Raw genomic sequence first — 22,229 nt, 5'->3', positions numbered from 1 at the left:
ATAGCAGTATGAAAGTAGCAGTAACGATGGAGAAGAAACATGTCTAGTTCAAGAAGTTCTCAGTGTATCTCTTTTTTTACCTCTTTTCACCTTTGTTTAGCTCTCTTAACTTCTATCACCACCCCCTTTCTATTTGTTCCAATAATCTTAGCATACCTTTTGTAAACTAGGGTTGCAGTTGGAGGTTTTTTCCATTTAGCTCTTTTTAACTCCTTTACTATATGCAAGTAGGAGGCTGTCGAGACCGGAGAAGAACTACTCCACTATAGAAAAGGAGTCACTTGAATTATGTTGAATTCCTTGGCCTTCCCCTCGAATGGACCAAACTCCCTTATCAAATCATCCTTAGTTGGCTTGACCTCAGTCTCTCCTTCGTGGGGCTCACAATTTGAATACCTCCACTACATACAGGGGATCGGATGTGCTCTTCTCACCTAATGGGAGCGTAATGACATTGGTTTTCTGCAACTGCTCCAAATGATCGTTGGCCTTGAAGTTGTGCTAGAGATCCTCCCAAGGCAGCTCCGTGAATTATTTCAAGCTCATTTTCTCCACCACTGGGCATACTTTTCTGTCTCCTTGTATATGGTGGATGAGAGGTAGTCGAACTCCACCATTTTGTCTACTTTGATTGCACTAGGTTTGGGAGAGAGAGAGAAGGCAAGGGTGGAAGCAGAGCTCAGAAGGAGCGTGGTTCATAGCAAAAGGTAGCAAGAACTCATTGCACACAATAATTTTTGACTTGGATAGAGAGGCGGCCATAGCTATTGTTGTGGTACACGCTTCCCTTGGGTACGGTCATAACTGCTTGGCTTCTCCATGATTTTTCCAAATCGCTTTCACAATCTAGCCATGAGTGCTTGTGGCACCCTTCGCGAGGTCATTAATTACTGGGTTGGGAGTAGGCAACGACGACACGACACATGTCCCTTTCCATTCATTGAGATGGTAGCCTCGCTTTTTGTGCCATATCCACGTTGTTGCCAATTGGCTCCTCTATTTTTGTGCATACTGAAACTATATTTACATATGCACATCCTAATTTTGGATTTTGTTTTCTTCTATTTTTGTCTTCTCCAAAATCTTGTCGTGATTTTTGATCCTTACAGAACTCGAGCTCTTCTTCTTGGGCACCTTCCAGATCTTGATTGGACATTTCAGCTTGTTGGATAGCCTCCATATTTGGATCTTCATCTAGACAAACTTCCCTTCTGTTCACCTCCAGATCTAGATCTTTGTTTGGACACACTTCCCTTCTCCAGATTTGGATCTGGGCACACTTTCCTTCTATTCTCTAGCTCTAGATCTGGATCTGGACATGCTTTTCCTTAAGGACATGTTTGTCTTACTATTTTTGGCATTTTTTTGTAATACGGCTTCACTGAAAAGATGCAGGGGAGAAGCGAGCTTAAGCACTTGCAAGCACACACATACTCACAAAACCCTAATAGAGAACACACAAGGTGAGAGGTTGAAAATATTCTTCTTCTTTACTCAACACTCAACACACCATATACAAAGATATAAGTACACACTATATGAAAATGTACTCAACCAAATACATACTAGGGTTCTCTATAGTGTGAACCCAACTAAAAATGAGTTGGTGCTATAACTATGCCAGTCTCTAGAATGGCTGTCACACACAGCCTGTCATTCCATAGGGCCGCATATCACCCATGATCTCACCAACCATGCCAGTGGTGTAAGTGTGGGGCCTATCCCCTAGGCAGGTCATCAATGTCTACCGCCTCACTAGATGAGCTCGATATCTCAACACTCCCCCTCCGGCTCAACTCCATCTCATGTACACCAAGCGAAGCCCTGAATTTGCAGAGCTTCTCTATACCCAATGCTTTGGTGAAGATGTCAGCTACCTGATCCTGTGTGCTGACATAAACAAGGTCAACGTCTCCTACCAAGACCTTCTCTTTGACAAAATGGTAGTGGATCTCTATATGCTTCGTGCGAGCATGAAAAATTGGGTTTCTGGCCAACTGTATACTGCTAATGTTGTCACAGAAAATGATAACTTGTCTATCCAGTGATAGACCCAAATCTGCAAGTACCTTTCTCAACCAAGCTACCTCACATACTGCCATAGCAGCACCTCTGTACTCGGCCTCTGTACTGGATAGAGCAACCGTAGGCTGCTTCTTGCTACTCCAAGTCACAGCAACACTTCCCAAAGAAAACATGAAGCCTTTAGTAGATCTTCTATTTGAGATACTACCAGCCCAATCAGCATCTGTGTACCCATGTGTATACATATCTCTGTGTACCCATGTGTATACATATCTCTGTCGTCCCAGTTTCATAAAATAGTCCACAATGCAAAGTAGACCTCACATACCTCAGTATGCATCTCAATGCATCCAAATGCGGCTTCCGTAGAACCTGCATAAATTGACTCACCAACCCAACAGCATAGCTCAAATCTGGCCTGGTGATCGTCATGTCGATCAAGCTTCCTACTATGCGCCTATACATAGTAGGATCCTCCAAAATCTCTCCCGAATCTGCACTCAACTTGCCATTCTAATCCAATGGCACTGAGATAGGCTTACAGCCTATCATACCATACTTGGACAACATGTCCAAGCCACACTGTCTCTGCAGTAATCCAATACCATGTGGTGACCTAATCACCTCAATGCCCAAGAAATATCTGAGCTCCCCCAGATCCTTCATCTCAAACTTCTGTCTAAGCAAGATCTTTATATCAAAGATCTCTGCATCATGGTCCCCCATAATAATCAAGTCATCTACATAGATGACAACAAGCACAACCCCTCTATCATTGTGTTTCACATACAGTGAGAAATTTGCATTGGCTATATGAAAGCCAATAGTGACAAGATATTCAGAAATCTTGTCAGACCATGCTCTTGGTGCTTGCTTTAAGCCATACAAGGCTTTCTTCAACTTGCAAACATGCTCGGGGGTGACTCACATCCTCATAACCAGGTGGCTGCAACATATACACCTCTTCCTGCAAATCCCCATGCAAGAATGCATTCTTTACATCCATCTCATGTAAAGACCATTGCTTTGACGCAGCCACTGCTATCACAACTCTCACTGTTGCCATCATAGCAATTGGGCTGAAAGTTTCCTCATAATCAATGCCATATGTTTGCGCATATCCTTTGGCTACCAATCTAGCCTTGTACCTACTTATGCTTCCATCACTGTTATGTTTTACTTTGTACACCCACTTGCATCCAATGGCTTTCTTGCCTTCAGGTAGTTGCACTAAATCCCAAGTCTCATTTCCATATAGTGCATCCATCTCCTCATCCATAGCTTTCTCCCAACACACATTTCCAACAGCCTCATCAATGCATGTGGGTTCTACAATCTGTACAACCTTTGCCATGTATGCATAGTGATGTGCCACATAACCATCATAGGTAAACCTCTGCAAAGGATTCTTCACTCTCCCAGATCTTGTTTTCCCATTAAGAAATTTGTTAATTTAAACCTCCAAGCATGGAAGTTATTATTGTCAATCTTTCTTACGACAATCTGGTTAATTTCATCATTCAACATCTTGTCTACAACACAAACTCACCAAAAACAGCACTCTTGTGTTTGACCTCCAAACCGTTGTATTATCTACGAGCGGTTCTATACTGCACCCAAACTGTCACAACTAGTGACCTTAAATACATACATACACGCAATGAAAATTTTAAGACCTCTTTGGAGTACACAAAACTAATTTCCTTCTTGCACTCCAAAAACAGAAATCTGTAGAGAATCGAAACTTACCCACAGTGCACGTGAATGCCTGTGATGTAAGATTCCTCCCTCCAGCTTTTGAGGTGTAAGTGTAAGAACCTCCCCTTCTGATCTTATAATTATTCTCCTCTGTGAAATAAAAGAAAGATCCTGTTTTACCCTATTTTGGCCTGGAGAGAGAAAATGTCTAGAGGGAGGTAATTCAAAATTGAGATATTTTTGGATATAAAAATCCTCCTAGTGTCTAAAATGGTTTCCCTTGAAACAAAAATTCAAAAAGAACTTTCCAATGTGCAATTGGAATTAATTGAAAATAGGTATAAAGGACCTTAGCCTAAGGGTCCATATTTTCAGAAATTTTTAGATTATGGTCCAATTAAGGTTTCTATGGACCAATAAGATTAATCCAAATGTAGGGAGGAGATAAATTGAAGAATAAAAGAAAAATCCCCCAAAAATGAGTAAATGCTCACATAAGATGAAGAGTGGACTAAGGATCAAAGAAAAGAATTAAATAACTGAATTTTGACACCTCAGTGTGGGGATCTTCCCTCATGAAATAGGCACCTTTTTCTCATCATTACCCCCAATTTTTAATCAATAAAATGAGATATTTTCATCTCTCCTGTTCAAAACTAGATCCAAAAAGTAAGCTAAACTGACCCAAAAATGGTCAAAAATTGACCAAACTGATTTGGAAAATTCTAGAATCAGTTTGCTTGGTTAGAGGTTCACTTTTTCTTATAAATAAAAGCCTCCCCCTTTGTAAAAGCTTAATGGTGTTTATGCATTGTTACTCTACTCCTGTCAAGATCAACCAACAGATCCATATAAAGAGCCATGGACTCATCCATTGAAGACCAACAAGGTCAATCAACCAGATCCATGCCCGGTTTCACAAAACAACTCTTACTCCTTGTTCCAATATCTTCCTCGACGCACGCATGGGTATCCTAGGCAACCCAGAGCCCGAGCACCATATGGTCAGCACCCTCTAGGATCCTTCGCAGGTGACCTAGCGCTTCACTCATAGGCCACTTCCTTGGTCCCTCATCCACCGTACCGGAAGCACACCATTTTAATCGAACCGAGGCTAGTCAAGACCTCGGTCGACCTTGCTACGCGAGACGTCCTCCATTGACTCTCCGTCAGTAGTTGCAACTTTATCAGTTAGGTCTCCACGACCTTAATCACAAGACAGTCAAAATGCTTTCCCAGCATTCTTGACATAAAACAGTCATTTACAAACAGCATTTACAAACAGTTTACAAATACAGTTTCTATATTAACTCTCATTTTTTCACATTATCCCTCATCAATGCACATTACTTATTCCACATTCCATTTATATGTGTACTCATCCCATCACATCATTTTCCATCTCATCACTTCAGATTCCTTCACATCACATATCATATATTCACATCCATACATATATCCACATCCACATCCACATCCACATTCACATCCATACATCCACATCTACATCCATGCATCTATTTTCACATCCACATCTACATGCACATTCATGCATCCTCATCCATACATCCACATCTACATGCACATTCACATCCATACATCCATACATCCACATCTATATGCGTACATTCACATCTACATGCATACATCCACATCCCATCCATGCATCTACATCCACATCCTCATTTACATCCATACATTCACATTCACACTTACATCTACATGCATACATCCATACATACACATCCACATTTATATCCATGCATCCACATCCACATCCTCATTCACATCCATACATCCACATTCATGCATCCACATCTACATGCATACATCCATACATACCCATCCACATTCACATCCATATTCTCACCCTATCACAACCCATATACATCTTATCCCATCACATACACTTCTTACCTCATCCCATACACATCCTATCTCTTCTTAACTCATCTTATCACATCCTAACTCATCTCATATGCATCTTATCACATCTTATCACTTCCCATATCTTTTATGCATACCTCTATGCATGAAATTCAATTATGCTAAACGCAACACTTTTATAATAAAATAATTATCTTTTATGCATACCTCTATGCATGAAATTCAATTATGCTAAAAGTAACACTTTTATAATAAAATATTTATCTCTTATGCATACCTCTATGCATGAAATTCAATTATGCTAAAAGTAACTCTTTTATAATAAAATATTCATCTCATATGCATACCTCTATGCATGAAATTCAATTATGCTAAAAGTAACTCTTTTATAATAAAATATTCATCTCTTATGCATACCTCTATGCATGAAATTCAATTATGCTAAAAGTAACACTTTTATAATAAAATATTCATCTCTTATGCATACCTCTATGCATGAAATTCAATTATGCTAAAAGTAACTCTTTTATAATAAAATATTCATCTCCTATGCATACCTCTATGCATGAAATTCAATTATGCTAAAAGTAACTCTTTTATAATAAAATAATCATCTTCTATGCATACCTCTATGCATGAAAATCAATTATATATAATATAAAAATCAATTTCTCTAGGATTACAATGAATATCTTTCAATTAATCTAGGATGATAATTCCTAGAATATGGTAGGAAATCCTCTTTTCATGGTTTGAATGAAATTATTTTATGTGTAATTTTTATAAAAAATTTGCCATAGCTCCGCTGCTATGATGACTGATAAATCTCAATTTTTCTAAGGGATAAAGCTTATCATTAAGGAAATAATTAGAATGATTCCCAATTGGATCATTAATCCATAATGGATTGAATCATCAATATTCATGAAATACATAAACTAAAAGCATAAGAAAGCCATTAATTTGGTCTTAAGCATAGATTAATCTTGGATTAAGAAAAAACTTTATGAAAAGCTTCATTTGGATTGAGAAATGGTCATGAGTATGACCATTTCTTGAGTGTGAGAGAGATATTACATAAAAACCATTAGAATTAAGCATAAATGGAAATTTATGTAATTCTTTACTATTATTCATTAATTACTTCAATAGCATTAAAAAAAACCATTTCAATTAAGCTTCTCAAGCTTGAGAGGGGTTGAGAAGAGAGAAACATTGAGAAAATATAGAAAAGATCAAAATTCACCACACTTACCTTACAAATTGCTTGATTCTTTGTTCACGGTAGAGGCCCCTAACCAATCAATTGGTTTAGTATGTTGATGGAGCTACCAATGGAGATTGAAGAAAGAGGGAAGCTCCAATTTCTTACAAATTGGAGAGAATTTTAGAGAATAGTAAATATTAGCATTATTTCAATATAGCTCTAGAATAGTAAAATTCTCCTCCTTTTTTTCCAAAGGATTCATGTTCTATTTATAGGAGAGGGAGGCTCTAACCAAAGCTAACTGATTTCTAGAATTTTCTAATTTTAGTTTGGTTGAATTTGGACTAGATTTGGACTTAGTTTGGTTCCTTTTTGATTCGGTTTGGTTTCTTTTTTATTCGGTTTGGTTCAAGAGAGAGGAGAGATAAAAATATCACATTATTTTTTAGTTTAAAACTCATTCAAGCATGTGAAATATGCACCTCCTTTAATGGACTCCCCTTCCTTACATATGTGTCAAAATGGAATCATTATACCCAAAATATCTCATATTTTTAATATTGCTCATAGTTTTTTACTAATAAACCTTGTACATTTTCAACTCTTCATCTTATGTGAGCATTTACTCATTTTTGGATACCCAAAATATCTCATATTTTTGATATTACTCATAGTTTCTTACTAATAAACCTTGTACATAGTCAACTCTTCATCTTATGTGAGCATTTACTCATTTTTGGGTATCTTCTTTTACAAAATTGGATTTATCTCCTCCCTACACATGGATTGATGCTATTGGCCCATAGGAACCTTAATTGGACCATAATCTAAAAAATTTTAAAAATCTAGACCCTTAGGCTAAGATCCTTTATACCCATTTTTCAATTAATTCCAATTGCACATTGGAAAGTTCTTTTTGAATTTGTGTTTCAGGGGAACTTATTTTAATAAGATGAGTTATTTTTCTATCCAAAAATATTCATAATCTGAATGTTCTCTCTCTAGAATATTTTCTCTCTCTATGTCAAAAAAGGTAAAGGCGAGATCTCTTATATTTCTGAAGAGGGAATTGATTACAGGGGGAAGATGCTGGACATTTTGAGAGGATGGAGAGGAATCTTACATTCTCTCCCACTTGAAAAACGCGAGATGTCCTCATCTCGCAAACTTGGGATAATTTCGCAAGATGCACGAACATGAGACTTAGAGAAAAATTTAATTAAGATTAACCACCAAATAAAAAAGTCTCAAAGAGAGTACGGGTCAAGACAAGAACAAGATTTAAACTTTATTCATTCTTGGAACATATACAGTAAAGATAGAAGAACTCTTTACACTTCCATAAGCCCGTCCATCATATGATCACAAAAGCAGCACTCACAAGCTGCGCATGTATAAGAAGGTAACTCATCTATGGGAATAATTCTGTTGGTTATTGCTGCACCTATCTCAGTGGTATGAGGTGATCTAACAAAAGGACCTCTGAGAGGCAAGCCAAAAACGGGGTAAAGGCATATCTTCTGACGAGGAAGAAAACACGCCAGTAAGAAGACCCGCTCAGAAAACCCAAGATGCCTTGATCTCATGATGCAGTAGTATATCGGGGACCCAAATCCAAGGCTTCAATAACCATGGCCAAGCGGACATTGTTACGAAGGTGTTGCTGACCCCAGGGTGTTACCCTAGTTATATCTTGATAGGTCCGCCATTTGGTCTGAGCTACAGAAGTTTCCAAGTAAGGAAAAAGTGAGCGCTCATACTGTTCTATAAAATCCTTCTTCACAGACTCGCTTGCGTCTTGAAGGTGAGAAATCATCATGGATAAAACTAATTCCTGTTGCCAAGCCATGAACGAGATTAAGAAGAAGGGAGATCGATGGAAGTAAGATTACTGTGAGCGACAAGTAAAAGTTACGACTTATATAAAGGAAGGAGCTAGCGTAACCTAGAAGCCAACGGTATCTTGCCACACTGAAGTTTTACCGTCTTTCCATGATTTGGTTTTGGCACATAGAGGCATTAAGAACTTTGAGATGAGGAGATAAAAGAAGCTCGTAAGCTAAGTCACTTACTTTCTTTGAATTCAGATAAGGCTCACAATATCTGGGGGATAACTTCCTATACTCCCCAAGAGATAAAGAACTTCTTTTGGGCTGTACTCGAATGAAAACCAAAACCTTGGTATCCAAAACACCGATTTTCACTTCTGAACTCATTGTTCTGAATCCTTAAAACAGGCGTGACTCCTGAGAAGTATTCTAGGGAAAGGGTCTTCCTTTTTTAAACAGAATCTTTCTTTTATTTTAAAGAGAGAATAATTATAAGATCAAAAAGGGAGATTCTTACTCCTGTATACCTCGAGCGAAGGCTGGGGAGGAATCTTACATTCTACCCCACTTAAAAAAGTGTGAGATGTCCTCATCTCGCAAGGTAGAGGACAACTCTTTTTCTTAAGATCCAATTTTATTCTGGGGTTCCTTATATTCTTGTCAACCCAACAGAATACTGGGATAAATATCCCTTATATAGAACTCATCATTAAATAACAGTTCATTCAGATCATATCATTCATATCTTTATTATGATAATGGTCCATTAGAGCGAAAAATTTCCTTCTGATGAACATTCCTCCACGAGAATTTCAATCAAGTAAGTTCTCAATTTGTCATCCCTTAACTTGATCTACCGGTCAAGTGTTAACAGTAACAGTTTGACAGCACAACCCACTAATCTCATAGTGATTTGCTAAAATCATTATCATCATTCTAGTTATGAATATCATCACAGGGACTCGTCCCATTCATCCTCATTGTAGTTTCGCTCAGGTTATTTTATTTCAACTAAATTTGAGAAATCATCATTTTTCAATCAAAATCCAAATCAATTCATCAATTCTCAAACAGAATTAAAAATCATATCAACCACATTCGAAATCATCATCTGGATAGCATTAACACTTATAATTTCAAGTCTTAGATTTACTCGTATATACTGTTAGTAAAGAGCTGCAGTTATACTCTCGGTATATACGGGTAGTCACGGCCCTTGGAATTATAAGGTAAATACCATCATGTCTAGGCCTCAAGCAAGTCAGGGATTCTATATAATTGCGATACTTCCATCTGAAGACCCAATTACCAAATTACGAATTTCAGTTTGAATATCAAATTGTATGAATTATATCACACAATTATAACCTTTTTGTGTTTCTTGATAAATTTTTGACATATTTGTCTTCTCAGTTGATCTTTATTAACCAAATGCTATGATACCAACTGTGAGATCCCCCTGTTCCCATCGAGCAACGGATTCGGGTACTAGCAGCGGAAGTAGCACTTCTCGCGCGGGACAAGGGTCCCACATTCGGGGCCTCGTCCACCAACCACGGATATCCGGACAAGAGACTAATCTGTCGGTTCTTCCAAATCCGGACTCGGAAAAACTTCCCTTACCCAGAAAGCACGGGCGATTCCACCAGGATAACTTTTTACTCTAACGTAGTCAAGACCATTACTGATCAAGCTGATCCGATTGCACGTATAAAGATACTCGGTCAGATCAAGGAAGAAACTTGCACTTGGATCATTGGGATCAACGCTTTTTTCCCCATCAAGGAGGCACAGCCGTTGATTCCTATCCATAGAATAATTACTATCCGGGATTTACTTTATCTATCGTAATAACAGAAGTTGAGTCTCGATTTACAGATCCATCAGTCCAGCCTAACCCCATCCAGTCCCATGGGTTAGCCAACCGCCCAACCACTGTAGTGATGGGATCCAATTTGGAATTTGGTTAGGTTTTGTCCCGGGTACCAAGGAAAAGAGTTCCAAGGCTCCCTAGCCGGAAGTTCATGCAAACATAAAATTAGCCACACCACTTACACACCCAATATGAAATTACCTTTTCACAGATTCAACCAGTTTTAAAACAATCCTTTAATGAAACCATAGTACCATTGATCACAATCTTCCAAATTATCCGGTTGATTCTTAATTTCCCACCATTCCTTCATCAGAGTATCTATGGCATCATTGGCAACTAGAACGCTCACCACCTGTCCACTCAGGGGCCTTTTCAATAGTTCCTAGCCCATAATACTTGGCAATATAATCACTTATAAAAATCAAGATGGACTCTTGTTGAAGATCAGCAAGATCAACCAACAGATCCATATAAAGAGCCATGGACTCATCCATTGAAGACCAGCAAGGTCAATCAACCAGATCCATGCCCGGTTTCAGAAAACAACTCTTACTCCTTGTTTCAATATCTTCCTCGACGCACGCATGGGTATCCTAGGTAACCCAGAGCCCGAGCACCGTATGGTCAGCACCCTCTAGGATCCTTTCGCAGGTGACCTAGCGCTTCACTCATAGGCCACTTCCTTGGTCTCCCTCATCCACCGTATCGGAAGCTCACCATTTTAATCGAGCCGAGGCTGGTCAAGACCTCGGTCGACCTTGCTACGCGAGACGTCCTCCATTGACTCTCCGTCAGCAGTTGCAACTTTATCAATTAGGTCTCCACAACCTTAATCACAAGATGGTCAAAATGCTTTCCCAGCATTCTTGACATAAAACAGTCATTTACAAACAGCATTTACAAACAGTTTACAAATACAGTTTCTATATTAACTCTCATTTTTCCACATTATCCCTCATCAATCCACATTACTTATTCCACATTCCATTTATATGTGTACTCATCCCATCACATCATTTTCCATCTCATCACTTCAGATTCCTTCACATCACATATCATATATTCACGTCCATACATATATCCACATCCACATCCACATTCACATCCATACATCCACATCTACATCCATGCATCTATTTTCACATCCACATCTACATGCACATTCATGCATCCTCATCTATACATCCACATCTACATGCACATTCACATCCATACATCCACATCTATATGCGTACATTCACATCTACATGCATACATCCACATCCCATCCATGCATCTACATCCACATCCTCATCTACATCCACATCCTCATTTACATCCATACATTCACATTCACACTCATATCTACATGCATACATCCATACATACACATCCACATTTATATCCATGCATCCACATCCACATCCTCATTCACATCCATACATCCACATTCATGCATCCACATCTACATGCATACATCCATACATACCCATCCACATTCACATCCATATTCTCACCCTATCACAACCCATATACATCTTATCCCATCACATACACTTCTTACCTCATCCCATACACATCCTATCTCTTCTTAACTCATCTTATCACATCCTAACTCATCTCATATGCATCTTATCACATCTTATCACTTCCCATATCTTTTATGCATACCTCTATGCATGAAATTCAATTATGCTAAACGCAACACTTTTATAATAAAATAATTATCTTTTATGCATACCTCTATGCATGAAATTCAATTATGCTAAAAGTAACTCTTTTATAATAAAATATTCATCTCTTATGCATACCTCTATGCATGAAATTCAATTATGCTAAAAGTAACTCTTTTATAATAAAATATTCATCTCATATGCATACCTCTATGCATGAAATTCAATTATGCTAAAAGTAACACTTTTATAATAAAATATTCATCTCTTATGCATACCTCTATGCATGAAATTCAATTATGCTAAAAGTAACACTTTTATAATAAAATATTCATCTCTTATGCATACCTCTATGCATGAAATTCAATTATGCTAAAAGTAACTCTTTTATAATAAAATATTCATCTCTTATGCATACCTCTATGCATGAAATTCAATTATGCTAAAAGTAACTCTTTTATAATAAAATAATCATCTTCTATGCATACCTCTATGCATAAAAATCAATTATATATAATATAAAAATCAATTTCTCTAGGATTACAATGAATATCTTTCAATTAATCTAGGATGATAATTCCTAGAATATGGTAGGAAATCCTCTTTTCATGCTTTGAATGAAATTATTTTATGTGTAATTTTTATAAAAATTTTGCCATAGCTCCGCTGCTATGATGACTGATAAATCTCAATTTTTCTAAGGGATAAAGCTTATCATTAAGGAAATAATTAGAATGATCCCCAATTGGATCATTAATCCATAATGGATTGAATCATCAATATTCATGAAATACATAAACTAAAAGCATAGGGAAAGCCATTAATTTGGTCTTAAGCATAGATTAATCTTGGATTAAGAAAAAACTTTATGAAAAGCTTTGGATTTAGAAATGGTCATGAGTATGACCATTTCTTGAGTGTGAGAGAGATATTACATAAAAACCATTAGAATTAAGCATAAATAGAAATTTATGTAATTCTTTACTATCATTCATTAATTACTTCAATAGCATTAAAAAAAACCATTTTAATTAAGCTTCTCAAGCTTGAGAGGGGTTGAGAAGAGAGAAACATTGAGAAAATATAGAAAAGATCAAAATTCACCACACTTACCTTACAAATTGCTTGATTCTTTGTTCACGGTAGAGGCCCCTAACCAATCAATTGGTTTAGTATGTTGATGGAGCCACCAATGGAGATTGAAGAAAGAGGGAAGCTCCAATTTCTTACAAATTGAAGAGAATTTTAGAGAATAGTAAATATTAGCATTATTTCAGTATAGTTCTAGAATAGTAAAATTCTCCTCCTTTTTTTTCAAAGGATTCATGTTCTATTTATAGGAGAGGGAGGCTCTAACCAAAGCTAACTGATTTCTAGAATTTTCCAATTTCAGTTTGGTTGAATTTGTACTAGATTTGGACCTAGTTTGGTTCCTTTTTTATTCGGTTTGGTTTCTTTTTGATTCGGTTTGGTTTCTTTTTGATTTGGTTTGATTCAAGAGAGAGGAGAGATAAAAATATGACATTATTTTTTAGTTTAAAACTCATTCAAGCATGTGAAATATGCACCTCCTTTAATGGACTCCCCTTCCTTACATATGTGTCAAAATGGAATCATTATACCCAAAATATCTCATATTTTTAATATTGCTCATAGTTTTTTACTAATAAACCTTGTACATTTTCAACTCTTCATCTTATGTGAGCATTTACTCATTTTTGGATACCCAAAATATCTCATATTTTTGATATTACTCATAGTTTCTTACTAATAAACCTTGTACATAGTCAACTCTTCATCTTATGTGAGCATTTACTCATTTTTGGGTATCTTCTTTTACAAAATTGGATTTATCTCCTCCCTACACATGGATTGATGCTATTGGCCCATAGGAACCTTAATTGGACCATAATCCAAAAATTTCTGAAAATCTAGACCCTTAGGCTAAGGTCCTTTATACCCATTTCCAATTAATTCCAATTGCACATTGGAAAGTTTTTTTTGAATTTCTGTTTCAGGGGAACTTATTTTAATAAGATGAGTTATTTTTCTATCTAAAAATATTCATAATCTGAATATTCTCTCTCTAGAATATTTTCTCTCTCTATGTCAAAACAGGGAGAGACGAGATCTCTTATATTTCTGAAGAGGGAATTGATTACAGGGAGAAGATGCTGGACATTTTGAGAGGGTGGGGAGGAATCTTACATTCTCTCCCACTTGAGAAACGCGAGATATCCTTATCTCGCAAACTTGGGATAATTTCGCAAGATGCACGAACATGAGACTGAGATAAAAATTTAATTAAGATTAACCACCAAATAAAAAAGTCTCAAAGAGAGTAAGGGTCAAGACAAGAACAAGATTTAAACTTTATTCATTCTTGGAACATATACAATAAAGATAGAAGAACTCTTTACACTTCCATAAGCCCGTCCATCATATGATCACAAAAGCAGCACTCACAAGCTGCGCATGTATAAGGTAACTCATCTATGGGAATAATTCTGTTGGTTATTGCCGCACCTATCTCAGTGGTATGAGGTGATCTAACAAAAGGACCTCTGAGAGGCAAGCCAAAAACGGGGTAAAGACATATCTTCTGATGAGGAAGAAAACCAGCCAGTAAGAAGACCCGCTCAGAAAACCCAAGATGCCTTGATCTCATGACGCAGTAGTATCGGGGACCCAAACCCAAGGCTTCAATAACCATGGCCAAGCGGACATTGTTACGAAAGTGCTGCTGACCCCAGGGTGTTACCCTAGTTATATCTTGATAGGTCTGCCATTTGGTCTGAGCTACAGAAGTTCCCAAGTGAGGAAAAAGTGAGCGCTCATACTGTTCTATAAAATCCTTCTTCACAGACTCGCTTGCGTCTTGAAGGTGAGAAATCATCATGGATAAAACTAATTCCTGTTGCCAAGCCATGAAGGAGATTAAGAGGAAGGGAGATCGATGGAAGTAAGATTACTGTGAGCGACAAGTAAAAGTTACAACTTATATAAAGGAAGGTGCTAGCGTAACCTAGAAGCCAACGGTATCTTGCCACTGAAGTTTTACCGTCTTTCCATGATTTGGTTTTAGCACATAGAGGCATTAAGAACTTTGAGATGAGGAGATAAAAGAAGCTCGTAAGCTAAGTCACTTACTTTCTTTGAATTCAGATAAGGCTCACAATATCTGGGGGATAACTTCCTATACTCCCCAAGAGATAAAGAACTTCTTTTGGGCCGTACTCGAATGAAAACCAAAACCTTGGTATCCAAAACACCGATTTTCACTTCTGAACTCATTGTTCTGAATCCTTAAAACAGGCGTGACTCCTGAGAAGTATTCTAGGGAAAGGGTCTTCCTTTTTTAAACAGAATCTTTCTTTTATTTTAGAGAGGGAATAATTATAAGATCAAAAAGGGAGATTCTTACTCCTGTATACCTCGAAGGCTGGGAAGGAATCTTACATTCTACCCCACTTAAAAAAGTGCGAGATGTCCTCATCTCGCAAGGTAGAGGACAACTCTTTTTCTTAAGTTATATTCTTGTCAACCCAACAGAATACTGGGATAAATATCCCTTATATAGAACTCATCATTAAATAACAATTCATTCAGATCATATCATTCATATCTTTAACATGATAATGGTCCATTAGACCGAAAAATTTCCTTCTGATGAACATTCCTCCACGGGAATTTCAATCAAGTAAGTTCTCAATTTGTCATTCCTTAACTTGATCTACCGGTCAAGTGTTAACAGTAACAGTTTGACAGCACAACCCACTAATCTCATAATGATTTGTTGAAATAATTATCATCATTCTTGTTATGAATATCATCACAGGGACTCGTCCCATTCATCCTCATTGTGGTTTCGCTCAGGTTATTATATTTCAACTAAATTTCAGAAATCGTCATTTTTCAATCAAAATCCAAATCAATTCATCAATTCTCAAACAGAATTAAAAATCATATCAACCACATTCGAAATCATCATCTGGATAGCATTAACACTTATAATTTCAGGTCTTAGATTTACTCGTATATACTGTCAGTAAAGAGCTGCAGTTATACTCTCGGTATATACGGGTAGTCACGGCTCTTGGAATTATAAGGTAAATACCATCATGTCTAGGCCTCAAGCAAGTCAGGGATTCTATATAATTGCGGTACTTTCATCTGAAGACCCAATTACCAAATTACGAATTTCAGTTTGAATATCAAATTGTATGAATTAAATCACACAATTATAACCTTTTTGTGTTTCTTGATAAATTTTTGACATATTTGTCTTCTCAGTTGATCTTTATTAACCAAATGCTATGATACCAACTGTGAGATCCCCCTGTTCCCACCGAGCAACGGATTCGGGTACTAGCAGCGGAAGTAGCACTTCTCGCGCGGGACAGGGGTCCCACATTCGGGGCCTCGTCCACGGATATCCGGACAAGAGACTAATCCGTCGGTTTTTCCAAACCCGGACTCGAAAAAACTTCCCTTACCCAGAAAGCACGGGCGATTCCACCAGGATAACTTTTTACTCTAACGTAGTCAAGACCATTACTGATCAAGCTGATCCGATTGCACGTATAAAGATACTCGGTCAGATCAAGGAAGAAACTTGCACTTGGATCATTGGGATCAACGCTTTTTTTCCCATCAAGGAGACACAACCATTGATTCCTATCCATAGAACAATTACTATCCGGGATTTACTTTATCTATCGTAATAACAGAAGTTGAGTCTCGATTTACGGATCCATCAGTCCAGCCTAACCCCATCCAGTCCCATGGGTTAGCCAACCGCCCAACCACTGTAGTGATGGGATCCAATTTGGAATTTGGTTAGGTTTTGTCCCGGGTACCAAGGAAAAGAGTTCCAAGGCTCCCTAGCCGGAAGTTCATGCAAACATAAAATTAGCCACACCACTTATACACCCAATATGAAATTACCTTTTCACAGATTCAACCAGTTTTAAAACAATCCTTTAATGAAACCATAGTACCATTGATCACAATCTTCCAAATTATCCGGTTGATTCTTAATTTCCCACCATTCCTTCATCAGAGTATCTATGGCATCATTGGCAACTAGAACGCTCACCACCTGTCCACTCAAGGGCCTTTTTAATAGTTCCTAGCCCATAATACTCGGCAATATAATCACTTATAAAAATCAAGATGGACTCTCGTTGAAGATCAGCAAGATCAACCAACAGATCCATATAAAGAGCCATGGACTCATCCATTGAAGACCAGCAAGGTCAATCAACCAGATCCATGCCCGGTTTCAGAAAACAACTCTTACTCCTTGTTTCAATATCTTCCTCGACGCACGTATGGGTATCCTAGGCGACCCAGAGCCCGAGCACCGTATGGTCAGCAGCCTCTAGGATCCTTCGCAGGTGACCTAGCGCTTCACTCATAGGCCGCTTCCTTGGTCTCCCTCATCCACCGTACCGGAAGCTCACCATTTTAATCGAACTGAGGCTGGTCAAGACCTCGGTCGACCTTGCTACGCGAGACGTCCTCCATTGACTCTCCGTCAGCAGTTGCAACTTTATCAATTAGGTCTCCACGACCTTAACCACAAGACGGTCAAAATGCTTTCCCAGCATTCTTGACATAAAACAGTCATTTACAAACAGCATTTACAAAGAGTTTACAAATACAGTTTCTATATTAACTCTCATTTTTCCACATTATCCCTCATCAATCCACATTACTTATTCCACATTCCATTTATATGTGTACTCATCCCATTACATCATTTTCCATCTCATCACTTCAGATTCCTTCACATCACATATCATATATTCACATCCATACATATATCCACATCCACATTCACATCCATACATATATCCACATCCACATCCACATTCACATCCATACATCCACATCTACATCCATGCATCTATTTTCACATCCACATCTACATGCACATTCATGCATCCTCATCCATACATCCACATCTACATGCACATTCACATCCATACATCCACATCTATATGCGTATATTCACATCTACATGCATACATCCACATCCCATCCATGCATCTACATCCACATCCTCATTTACATCCATACATTCACATTCACACTCACATCTACATGCATACATCCATACATACACATCCACATTTATATCCATGCATCCACATCCACATCCTCATTCACATCCATACATCCACATTCATGCATCCACATCTACATGCATACATCCATACATACCCATCCACATTCACATCCATATTCTCACCCTATCACAACCCATATACATCTTATCCCATCACATACACTTCTTATCTCATCCCATACACATCCTATCTCTTCTTAACTCATCTTATCACATCCTAACTCATCTCATATGCATCTTATCACATCTTATCACTTCCCATATCTTTTATGCATACCTCTATGCATGAAATTCAATTATGCTAAACGTAACACTTTTATAATAAAATAATTATCTTTTATGCATACCTCTATGCATGAAATTCAATTATGCTAAAAGTAACACCTTTATAATAAAATATTTATCTCTTATGCATACCTCTATGCATGAAATTCAATTATGCTAAAAGTAACTTTTTTATAATAAAATATTCATCTCTTATGCATACCTCTATGCATGAAATTCAATTATGCTAAAAGTAACACTTTTATAATAAAATATTCATCTTTTATGCATACCTCTATGCATGAAATTCAATTATGCTAAAAGTAACTCTTTTATAATAAAATATTTATCTCTTATGCATACCTCTATGCATGAAATTCAATTATGCTAAAAGTAACTCTTTTATAATAAAATAATCATCTTCTATACATACCTCTATGCATGAAAATCAATTATGCATAATATAAAAATCAATTTCTCTAGGATTACAATGAATATCTTTCAATTAATCTAGGATGATAATTCCTAGAATATGGTAGGAAATCCTCTTTTCATGCTTTGAATGAAATTATTTTATGCATAATTTTTATAAAAATTTTGCTATAGCTCCGCTGCTATGACTGATAAATCTCAATTTTTCTAAGGGATAAAGCTTATCATTAAGGAAATAATTAGAATGATCTCCAATTGGATCATTAATCCATAATGGATTGAATCATCAATATTCATGAAATACATAAACTAAAAGCATAGGGAAAGCCATTAATTTGATCTTAAGCATAGATTAATCTTGAATTAAGAAAAAACTTTATGAAAAGCTTCATTTGGATTGAGAAATGGTCATGAGTATGACCATTTCTTGAGTGTGAGAGAGATATTACATAAAAACCATTAGAATTAAGCATAAATGGAAATTTATGTAATTCTTTACTATCATTCATTAATTACTTCAATAGCATTAAAAAAAAACCATTTCAATTAAGCTTCTCAAGCTTGAGAGGGGTTGAGAAGAGAGAAACATTGAGAAAATATAGATCAAAATTCACCACACTTATCTTACAAATTGCTTGATTCTTTGTTCACGGTAAAGGTCCCTAACCAATCAATTGGTTTAGTATGTTGATGGAGCCACCAATGGAGATTGAAGAAAGCAATTTCTTACAAATTGGAGAGAATTTTAGAGAATAGTAAATATTAGCATTATTTCAGTATAGTTCTAGAATAGTAAAATTCTCCTTCTTTTTTTTCAAAGGATTCATGTTCTATTTATAGGAGAGGGAGGCTTTAACCAAAGCTAACTGATTTCTAGAATTTTTCAATTTCAGTTTGGTTGAATTTGTACTAGATTTGGACCTAGTTTGGTTCCTTTTTTATTCGGTTTGGTTTCTTTTTGATTCGGTTTGGTTTCTTTTTTATTTGGTTTGGTTCAAGAGAGAGGAGAGATAAAAATATGACATTATTTTTTAGTTTAAAACTCATTCAAGCATGTGAAATATGCACCTCCTTTAATGGACTCCCCTTCCTTACATATGTGTCAAAATGAAATCATTATACCCAAAATATCTCATATTTTTAATATTGCTCATAGTTTTTTACTAATAAACCTTGTACATTTTTAACTCTTCATCTTATGTGAGCATTTACTCATTTTTGGATACCCAAAATATCTCATATTTTTGATATTACTCATAGTTTCTTACTAATAAACCTTGTACATAGTCAACTCTTCATCTTATGTGAGCATTTACTCATTTTTGGGTATCTTCTTTTACAAAATTGGATTTATCTCCTCCCTACACATGGATTGATGCTATTGGCCCATAGGAACCTTAATTGGACCATAATCTAAATTTTTTTGAAAATCTAGACCCTTAGGCTAAGGTCCTTTATACCCATTTCCAATTAATTCCAATTGCACATTGGAAAGTTTTTTTTGAATTTCTGTTTCAGGGGAACTTATTTTAATAAGATGAGTTATTTTTCTATCTAAAAATATTCATAATCTGAATATTCTCTCTCTAGAATATTTTCTCTCTCTATGTCAAAACAGGGAGAGACGAGATCTCTTATATTTCTGAAGAGGGAATTGATTACAGGGAGAAGATGCTGGACATTTTGAGAGGGTGGGGAGGAATCTTACATTCTCTCCCACTTGAGAAACGCGAGATGTCCTTATCTCGCAAACTTGGGATAATTTCGCAAGATGCACGAACATGAGACTGAGATAAAAATTTAATTAAGATTAACCACCAAATAAAAAAGTCTCAAAGAGAGTAAGGGTCAAGACAAGAACAAGATTTAAACTTTATTCATTCTTGGAACATATACAATAAAGATAGAAGAACTCTTTACACTTCCATAAGCCCGTCCATCATATGATCACAAAAGCAGCACTCACAAGCTGCGCATGTATAAGGTAACTCATCTATGGGAATAATTCTGTTGGTTATTGCCACACCTATCTCAGTGGTATGAGGTGATCTAACAAAAGGACCTCTGAGAGGCAAGCCAAAAAACGGGGTAAAGGCATATCTTCTGATGAGGAAGAAAACACGCCAGTAAGAAGACCCGCTCAGAAAACCCAAGATGCCTTGATCTCATGACGCAGTAGTATCGGGGACCCAAACCCAAGGCTTCAATAACCATGGCCAAGCAAAAATTGTTACGAAAGTGCTGCTGACCCCAGGGTGTTACCCTAGTTATATCTTGATAGGTCCGCCATTTGGTCTGAGCTACAGAAGTTCCCAAGTGAGGAAAAAGTGAGCGCTCATACTGTTCTATAAAATCCTTCTTCACAGACTCGCTTGCGTCTTGAAGGTGAGAAATCATCATGGATAAAACTAATTCCTGTTGCCAAGCCAGGAAGGAGATTAAGAAGAAGGGAGATCGATGGAAGTAAGATTACTGTGAGCGACAAGTAAAAGTTACGACTTATATAAAGGAAGGAGCTAGCGTAACCTAGAAGCCAACGGTATCTTGCCACTGAAGTTTTACCGTCTTTCCATGATTTGGTTTTGGCACATATTTCTATAGGAGGCATTAAGAACTTTGAGATGAGGAGATAAAAGAAGCTCTCGTAAGCTAAGTCACTTACTTTCTTTGAATTCAGATAAGGCTCACAATATCTGGGGGATAACTTCCTATACTCCCCAAGAGATAAAGAACTTCTTTTGGGCCGTACTCGAATGAAAACCAAAACCTTGGTATCCAAAACACCGATTTTCACTTCTGAACTCATTGTTCTGAATCCTTAAAACAGGCGTGACTCCTGAGAAGTATTCTAGGGAAAGGGTCTTCCTTTTTTAAACAGAATCTTTCTTTTATTTTAGAGAGGGAATAATTATAAGATCAAAAAGGGAGATTCTTACTCCTGTATACCTCGAAGGCTGGAGAGGAATCTTACACAGAAGGTGGAGAGTGATGAGAAGGGAGTGAAGGAGAGCATCACCATTCCTATTCACATACACCAACAATCACAAGCAAGTAAGTAAAGCCATCATAAGCTCAAGAGAGATAGAAGGAGAGAAGGCAAGACTCCATTAAGACAAATGGGATTGTCCCTTTTCATATTTCATGAAATGTCTTATATACATGAGCTCATATTTATAATGTCCGGTCGCCCAATTACAAATGGGGACCCAAAACTAGTCTTCCTAGT

Source organism: Cibotium barometz, chromosome 17 (genome assembly GCF_041138505.1).
Source record: "Cibotium barometz isolate CiBa-2024 chromosome 17, ASM4113850v1, whole genome shotgun sequence".
Classification (NCBI taxonomy): domain Eukaryota; kingdom Viridiplantae; phylum Streptophyta; class Polypodiopsida; order Cyatheales; family Cibotiaceae; genus Cibotium; species Cibotium barometz.
Note: the sequence above shows the minus strand (reverse complement) of the source record.